Source organism: Macaca mulatta, chromosome 4, assembly GCF_049350105.2.
Source record: "Macaca mulatta isolate MMU2019108-1 chromosome 4, T2T-MMU8v2.0, whole genome shotgun sequence".
NCBI lineage: Eukaryota > Metazoa > Chordata > Mammalia > Primates > Cercopithecidae > Macaca > Macaca mulatta.
In genome coordinates, this window is record NC_133409.1 from 137,870,099 (window position 1) to 137,879,685 (window position 9,587).

The following is a 9,587-nucleotide window of genomic DNA, read 5'->3' on the forward strand; positions in this document are numbered from 1 at the left end:
CCAATCTTCTTCCTAGCATATGCCCTACACATTTCGCATCCCGACAGAGGGACTGGCATTCGGGACCCGACCTTGGTTAGCCCCAGATCCTGACTCTCCCAGGAGCAGAGGAAGGGCGGAGGGTTCGCAGTGTGGGGTATCTCAGCGTGGGGGGAGGGCGCCGGCCGGGGCCGGCGGGACTCTTTGCCGGCATGCGGCGGAAGGCGCGGCGGCGCTGCGGCTTTCCAGCAGTTTCCAGGCCTGTCTCGGCGGTCCCGCCCCCGCCCGCCCCCTCCCCGCGGGGCTCCGCCTCTCCGGCTGCGGCCAGAGCAGGGTTTTTGCAGCGACCCCACCCGGGGACCGGCTCTGACCTGTCGGAGACGACGCGAGTACTAGCCCAATCCTCAGGGATGGGATGGAGCGTTGGGGAGGGATCGGCTGACCCCTCCTTCCCCGCGTCAATCACACAACACCCAAGCACCTGGGGCGACTCTGCGGGCGTACCGTTTTGCACTCTGAGACTGGAGTCGCTACGGGAGGGACCCCCTCCAGCCCCTGCGGCCGCCACGTACACGGAGCACGGGGACATGCGCCCTCCCTACGCAGGCACGTCAAGCCCTTTCTCAAGCTGGTTCGCTTTTTTTCTCCCACTTCCCTCCTGCAGCTATTTGGACGTGGGAAGGAGGGAGTCTCTAGGAGCCACTGCAGGGCAACAGGAGCTCTTGGAGGCCGCGTGAAGACGCCGGCCAGAGAGCGGCTGGCCAAGTTGTTCCCCTTCAGCCTTGGCACCAGAACCCCTAGGCCATACTCCTGGTCAGTGAACTGCGGCCGCCGTCTCTGGCCTGTCTCCGCCCTTTTGCCTGCCCTCCAGTCGGCAAGCTGTCCTTGCCTTTCCAAGGCGTCATCCGAAAGCCTGCTGGACCCACAGCCCCTCCAGGAGAGAATAGCCGCTCCCTGCTCTGTGCCCTGTAGATGTCCATCTAGTCCCCTTCCTGGCCCACCCCTAGGATGCTTGGGAAGAGTTTCCCCACAGCCACCCACGTCGTCCTCCCTCACCAGCCCTGTTGTTACCCAGTCTACATTCGTTAACAAGCTTTGTTCATGTGTTGAATACCAAAGAAAAAGGACGTCCCTTGCTTTCCTCTTCCTTGTCCCTGTCAACTTCTCCATGCCTGCCATCATCATCCCGATTTTATATCCTTTCTCCCTTTCATTATGGTCTGCAAAAAGCCTATGGCTGGGAGAAGTCTATAAGAAGGGGCATTGGGTGCTCTATTCCTGACCAAAACCGCAAACCAGAGGGAGCGTGATCCCTTAACATACTCTCTCCTTCTAAGCAGAGGGACCTACGTCATTAAAAATCTGCTCCCCAGTTCACAGAGAGCATTCACAAACTCTCACTGTCCTGTGAGCGGATGAAAGCCAGTGTGTACATTATATCAACAGGGAAGTGGCTTTAGTGACTCCCAGGGTCCCTCTACTCAGAGCCCTTGCTACGCTGGCTCCCTTTCTGCTCCAGAAATGGAGCAGGGATGTGATCTCACCCCTAGGACCCAAATCCAAAGCAGGAATCACTCCTGTGGATGGGCTTACCCTGAGCTGGATCCTTTCAGTGTCAAGACTCAGCTGCTTCCTGAAGACTTTCTAAATGGGAAAATCTCAAATCTTACACCAGCATAGAAATTCCACTTTCTCTGCTGGGCGCAGTGGCTCATACCTGTAATCCCAACACTTTGGGAGGCTGAGGTGGGTGGGTCACCCGAGGTCAGTAGTTCGCAACCAGCTTGGCCAACATGGTGAAACCGCCTCTCTACTAAAAATTAGCTGGGCGTGGTGGCGCTTGCCTGTAATCCCAGCTACTTGGGAGGCTGAGGCAGGAAAATCGCTTGAACTCGGGAGGCAGAGGTTTCAGTGAACCAAGACCACGCCATTGCACTCCACCCTGGGCAACAAAAGAGAAACTCCATCTCAAAAAAAAAAAAAAAAAAGGGCCGGGTGCGGTGGCTCATGCCTGTAATTCCAGCACTTTGGGAGGCCGACGCCAGCGGATCACGAGGTCAGGAGTTCAAGACGAGCCTGGCCACTATGGTGAAACCTGTCTTTACTAAAAATACAAAAATTAGCCGGGCATGGTAGCGCCCGCCTGTAGTCCCAGCTACTTGGGAGGCTGAGGCAGGAGAATCGCTTGAACCCAGGCAGCAGAGGTTGCAGTGAGCCGAGATCACACCGCTGCACTCCAGCCTAGGTGGCACAGTGAGACTCCGTCTCAAAAAAAAAAAAAAAAAAAGAAATTACACTTTCTCTTCCAGGAAGCCTTTCAGGACACCGCCTACCTGTGTCCACAAGCTCCATCCTTGGAGATCCTGGGGATGCAGAGGTGCATACACAGGACTGGGAGCCCTCAACACACTGAAGGCTACAGCAGGCCAAGTGTGAACCATAGGAGGATGGGAGAAGCAGCAGAGGCCCTCAGCTCAGCTTGGGAAAGGGAGCAGTCTTAGGACCATGGCTAGCCAGGCCATGACATGGAAAGCATGGAAAGGCACAGAGCCCCACTAGAGGAACTATAGCTCAGGAACCCCAAAGGGAAGCACAAGGAGTTGAAAGTAGCCCTGCAGATGGGGGTTAGGTCGGAGAGGGCTGCAAATGCCACTGATAAGAAGTTCTTCACTTCTCTCACCTTAAGGGTGAGAGAAGTGAAGGTTATTAAAGACAGGCTTAAAACTACATCTTCCAGACTGGGCACGGGTGGCTCATGCCTGTAATCCCAGACTTTTGGGAGGCCAAGGCGGGTGGATCACCTGAGGTCAATAGTTTGAGACCAGCCTGACTAACATGGAGAAACCCCGTCTCTACTAAAAATACAAAATTAGCCGGGTATGGTGGCACACGCCTGTAATCCCAGCTACTCAGTAGGCTGAGGCACGAGAATCGCTTGAACCCAGGAGGCAGAGATTCCAGTGAGCCATGATTGCGCCATTGCACTCCAGCCTGGGCAACAAGAGGGAGACTCTGTCTCAAAAAAAAAAAAAAAAAAACAACTATGTCTTCCGAAGCCTTATTCCCAGCAGCACTTGGAACCACCAATGTTCCCAAGATCCCTTTTATTCCTCCATGAAACCTCCTAGGCCCAGCCCAACCTTCTGCTGTTGGAGGGTGGCCAGCTAAAGTAGGAATTAACAACCCAAGGCCTGCAGCTGGTGTGCCTGCTGTTTGTTTTTTGAATGGCCTGTGGGCCAAGAATGGTTTTTACACTTTTTTTTTTTTTTGAGACGGAGTCTTGCTCAGTCGCCTAGGCTGGAGTGCAGTGGCGCGATCTCGGCTCACTGCAAGCTCCGCCTCCCGGGTTCACGCCATTCTCCTGCCTCAGCCTCCCGAGTAGCTGGGACTACAGGCGCCCGCCACCTCGCCCAGCTAATTTTTTTTTGTATTTTTAGTAGAGACGGGGTTTCACCATGTTAGCCAGGATGGTCTCGATCTCCTGACCTCGTGATCCACCCGTCTTGGCCTCCCAAAGTGCTGGAATTACAGGTGTGAGCCACTGCGCCCAGCTGGTTTTTACACTTTTTAATGGTTGAAAAAAAAAATCAAAAGAAAGTTATTATTTTGACATGGGAAATTATATGAAATTTGAATTTCTGTTTTCACGAAGGTTTTTTTTATTGTTGTTTTTTGGTTTTTGGGACAGAGTCTCACTCTTATCACTCAGGCTGGAGTGCAGTGGCAGGATCTCAGCTTACTGTGACCTCCACTTCCCAGGTTCAAGCGATTCTCCTGCCTGAGCCTCCCAAGTAGCTGGGATTACAGGCGCCCACCACCACACCCGGCTAATTTTTGCATTTTTAGTAGAGACGGGGGTTTCACCATGTTGACCAGGCTGGTTTCGAACTCCTGACCTCAGGTGATCTGCCTGCCTCAGCCTCCCAAAGTGCTGAGATTACAGGCATGAGCCACCGCGCCTGGCCAATTTTAACGAAGTTTTGTTGAAACACAGCCCTTGTCTTTGACTGCTTCTGTGCCATAAAGTCTAAGTCAATAGTTGTGACAGAAACCATAATGCTTGCAAACCGTAAAACATTTACTCTCTTGCCTTTTACAGAAAACGTTTGCAGACCCCTAAGCTCCATAAAGCTCAGTAAAGTCTTGCAGGGAGCACAGAGATTCAGCCTGGACAGAGTCTCTGGGGTTCAGAGAGGCCACTGAGGGGAGTTAGATAAAGCTCAGTGGATGAATAAAACAACTCAGGGCAACAGGACATCAGAGATATGAGCATGGAGAGTAGCTGTGGACCCTGAACCCCTACAACAAGCAGCCTCTTAAGCTCAGTGCCTGCCAGGTGTGTCCCGTTACTTTCTGGGCCTTCCCAGTTCCATGAGGCTTAGCTCTCTGAATTCCTGAGGGAATACCCTGAACTGACACCCTCCAATACTAGTGAACCTGACATTCAGATGCATTGGACAATTGGGCAGGTCTGCACAGCCAGCGTGGACTCCACCTCTTTGCCTCCATTTTCACATTCCACTAGAACACAAGAGAAGTCTCTTGCACAATTTTTGCTCACTGTATTGTTAGTATTGTTATTTTTTTGATGTCATAGAAAATGGAAATTTTTGTTCATTTCCTGTTTCCCAGAGAGTTCAAAAAGCAATTGAACAATTGAATTTTTGTTTATTGATCCAGCAAGTTGGTAAGCTAGCTTGTTAATTCTTAATTTGTCTATAAATGTTTTGATATATTATATAGGTACAACCGTATCATGTGAAAACAATGACAGTTTGGTTTATCCTTTTCTGGTTCTTGTATCTCTTATTTCTTGTTTTAATGCACCAGCTAGGACCTGCAGAACAAGATGACTGGAAATAGTGATTCTGGGCATCCCCATCTGATTCCTAATCAGAAAATGAAAGCTTCTAACACTTCACCATTGAACTTTTTTTTTTTTTTTGAGACAAGGTCCAGGGTCTTGCTCTGTTGTGGGGGCTGAAGTACAGTGGTACATAGCTTACTACAGCCTCAACTTCCCAGGCTCAGGCGATCCTGCCACTTCAACCCCCCAAGTAACTGGGACCACCATGCCTGGCTAATTTTTTTATTTTGTAGAGACGGGGTCTCCCTATGTTGCCCAGACTGGTCTCAAACTCCTGGACTCAAGTGATCCTCCCACCTTGGCCTCCCAAAGTGCTGGGATTACAGGCATGAGCCACCTGCACCCAGCTGAACATATTTACTCTTTCTATTCCTAACTTGCTATAAATTAAAAAAATAATAATAATAAAACCACCATGCCCAGCTAATTTTTAAAAGTATCTGTAGAGACCGAGTCTTGTGCTGTTGCCCAAGCTGGTCTCAAACTCCTGGGCTGAAGCAGTCCTTCTGCCTTGGGTTCCCAAAGTGCTGGAATTACAGGCGTGAGCCACCAAAAGACAAAAGACTTTGTCTTTTCAATTTCTCTTCTATCTAAAGTATGTCTTCTGCCAGGCGAGGTGGCTCATACCTGTAATCCCAGCACTTTGGGAGGTCGAGGTGGGCGGGGGCCAGGAGTTTGAGGCAAGCCTGGCCAAAATGGTGAAACCCCTTCTCTACTAAAAATACAAAAATTAGCCAGGCATGGTGGCAGGCACCTGTAATACCAGCTACTCAAGAGGCTGAGGCAGGAGAATCACTTGAACCCAGGATGCGGAGTTTGCAGTGAGCCAAGATCACGCCACTGCACTCCAGCCTGGGTGAGACTCTGTCTTAAATAAATAAATAAATAAAATTTAAAAATAAAGTATGTCTTCATTTCTAAAATTGTTTTTCATGTCTTATCTCTTTTTTCTTGTACAATTTCACCAAAGGTTTGCTTGTCTTATTTATATATTTGTTTTCGACTTTTTTAATTTCTGTTTAATTTTTTTTTTTTAGACAGAGTCTTGTTCTGTCACCCAGGCTGGAGTGCAGTGATGTGATCTCGGCTCACTGCAACCTCCGTCTCCCAGGTTCAAGTGATTCTCCTGCCTCAGCCTCACTAGTAGCTGGGACAACAGGTGTGCCTGCACGCCACCACGCCTGGCTAATTTTTTTGTATTTTTAGTAGAGACAGGGTTCCACCATGTTGGCCAGTGGGGTCTGGAACTCCTGACCTCAAGTGATCCGCCTGCCTCAGCCTCCCAAAGTGCTGGGATTATAAGTGTAAGCCACAGAGCCTTGCCTAGTTCTGTTGTTCTTGTTCTATTTTCTTAACTTTAGTACTTAACACATTAATTTCAGCCTTTCTGTTTTTCCAACATAAGGATTTAAGGCTACAAATTTCTCCTTATGTACTATGTTTACTATAGTCCACAAATTTCCATATATTACAAATTTCAAATAATATTCAATATTTTTATTACAATTCAATTTTAAGGGTTTTCTGATTTCTTATGGTATCTTCTTTAACTAATTTAAAAGTGTTTTACATTTTCAATTTTTTTTTTTTTTTTTTTTTTGAGGCGGAGTCTCGCTCTTGTCGCCTGGGCTGGAGTGCAATGGCACGATCTCGGCTCACTGCAAGCTCCGCTTCCCGGGTTCACGCCATTCTCCTGCCTCAGCCTCCCGAGTGGCTGGGACTACAGGCGCCCGCCACCACGCCTGGCTAATTTTTTGCATTTTTAGTAGAGACGGGGTTTCATCGTGTTAGCCAGGATGGTCTCCATCTCCTGACCTTGTGATCCACCCGCCTCAGCCTCCCAAAGTGCTGGGATTACAGGCGTGAGCCACCACACCCGGCATTTTCAATTATTTCTTATATACCCTTTAATTATGTTGTAGACATACAATGTGGTATGTATGTTACTGGCTCTTTTGTATTTGAGACTTTTTTTTTTCTCTCTTTCTTTTTTGAGGCGGAGTCTCACTCTGTCGCCCATGCTGGAGTGCAGTGGCCAGCTGATGGCCCACTGCAGCCTCAACCTCCTGGGCTCAAGCAATCCTCCCACCTCAGCCTCCCAAGTAGCTGGAACTACAGGCATGTGTCACTGGCCCTGGCTGATTGTTTAATATTTTTTTGTAGAGATGGGATTTTGCCATGTTGTCTAGACTGGTCTCAAATGCCTGGGTTCAAGTGATCTGCCAGCGTCGGCCTCCCAAAGTGCTGTGATCACAGGCATGAGCCACCGTGCTGGGCCTGTATTTGAGACTTCGTTTGTAACTTTAGAAGGTGGTTAATATCTCTAAATGCTCCATATGTGCTTGAGAAAAAACAAACAAACAAAAAAAACCTAGTTGTTAGGTTAAATCTTTTTTTTTTTTCGAGATGGAGTTTTGCTCTTGTTGCCCAGGCTGGAGTGCAATAGCACAATCTCAGCTCACCACAACCTCCACCTCCCAGGTTCAAGCGATTCTCCTGCCTCAGCCTCCCGAGTAGCTGGGATTACAGCCATGCACCACCACACCCAGCTAATTTTGTATTTTTAGTAGAGACAGGGTTTCTCCATGTTGGTCAGGCTGGTCTCAAACTCCTGGCCTCAGGTGATCCGTCCGCCTCGGCCTCCCAAAGTGCTGGGATTACAGGCGTGGGCCACTGTGCTCAGCCAGGTTAAATCTATTAAATCAAACCTGTTAATTGTGTTGTTCAAAACAAACACATAAAAAACTGCTTGCATGCTTTTGTATTTGAGACTTTTTTTCTCTTTCCTTTTTTGAGACAGTGTCTCACTCTGTCGCCCAGGCTAGAGTGCAGCCCTTTATTCAAGAAAAATATAACCTACTTGAAGGCTGCACAGGACATAGCTTGGAGAAGAGAGAGGCTGAAGGTCTCTCTAGACCAGTCAGGGGTGGGGAAGAGGAGGAGTATAAGCCTTGTCTGAGGAAGAATGCTAGAACATAGGGGCTTAGGGGGAAAGCAGGGATAGAGGACCACTCTAGGTTGGAGGTCTGCTTTAAGCATGTTGCAGGGCACCAAGGAAAGATGTCTAGTAGGCAGAGGGGTATGTAGGAGAGGCCTGGGTTGCAGTCTTAGATCTAGGCATCATGCTGATGGGTGAAATCATGTGCAAGGACAAAAATCACTTAAGGGAGTGCAGTGAGAAAAGGGCCAGAAATTGTGGTCTAAGACACTCCTGAATTGTAAATCAGACATTTATAACCTGCTCTATTAATACACATACAACTATGTCTCACTTTTTAAGGATTTATCAGTGGCCTAAGGGGTGTGACTAAGTCCTACCTTGCTACCATTGTCAGCCTATTCCAAAATGTCTGTCCTCCTTCTGTCATCATGCCCACTAGGCATCCCTTTTTGTCTTGGGCATTGTTCAGTGTCCCAGGCCCCTTTTGACTAAGAAGGTAAAACTTAACCCCAAATCAGTTCATCCCAGAGCAGATTATAGCCAGTGGAAAGTGCAGGGGGCAGGTGGCACCACAAACAACCCTGATCTACTTAACTGTTTTGCCTGCCACCTGGCCTGTCCCAAAATGAAGTCATTCCTTTTCAGCATGTAGGTTTCAATGGGCTGGATTTCTGGGCCATTCACTGGACTCACTGCCACCCCACCCAGCTGATGGAATGGTAGGACTGTGATAGTGCTGCTGGGTGGAGAGGAGCTCACACCCAGGAGGGGCTGAGGTTAGACATCAGGAGGGACTTTGCTGGTTTCACCTGGGTGAGATTATATGAGAAGTCAATGTCCCAGGATTCTTGGGATTCCCCGAGGACGTGAGAAGAGAAGACAAGAGTTGTCTTGTGTCCAAAATAAGGGAGGAAGGTGGACCACATTTGCATTATGGTGCCACATGATGCCTTGTATTTTTCTGTTCCCTTCACTGACTGGGAACTCTCGTAAGGGGAGAAGAGAGAGAGAGAAGAGAGAGAAATATATTTACCTAGTGCTTTGCAGCTTACAGAATATTTTTCCATCCTTTAACCTTTCAGATTCAGTTTTCTGGAGTAAAATGAGCATAGCAATAGTCATCACTTTACAGGGTTATTGGCAAATCAGATAAGGCCATGTAAGACAGTGAGTACAGGGGTGGCTGGCCCAAGTAACGTTGTTATTCACTAGTTCAGTGAATAACAAGTTTCACGACCCACGCGGTTGTCAGGGCAAGTGTGACTATCCCTGCCTTACAGATGAGTGGCGCTGCGACGGAACAAGCCTGGCTCAAGGTCACCCGGACACGGGGCAGTGGCGTGGGTCTGACACGCAGTCTGGTCACCCACCCGCCAGGACGCAGAAGCGCAGAGCAGTGGCGCTGTGCGCCCGCCAGGGGGCGCGCGGACCGGGTGACCTCACCGGCTCCGCTTCTCGCGGCGGGATGGGGCAGGGGCCTGGTCCCCGTCGCCCCTCTCGCCGTCCCCAGCCCCATGGTTCTCCGCTGTCCGCGGGGTTTAGGGACCCGCGTGGTAGTTCACGCTGGAAATATCTGGAGTAGGGGAAGTGAGGCTTGGGTCTCGAAGCTTCCGGGGACTGGAGATACGGGGGAGGGGAATGAACGCAGGTGGGAAGCAGCCTGGAATAGGCTAGGTGGGGGAACGTGCGGTGCGGGGAGGGCCGTCCTGAGGCTCATCCTGATAAGTGATGACACCACGTAGCTCTGGGGACCTCACCTCCTGCATCCGTGCTCTCCCGCACGCTTAATTTACTTAAGTC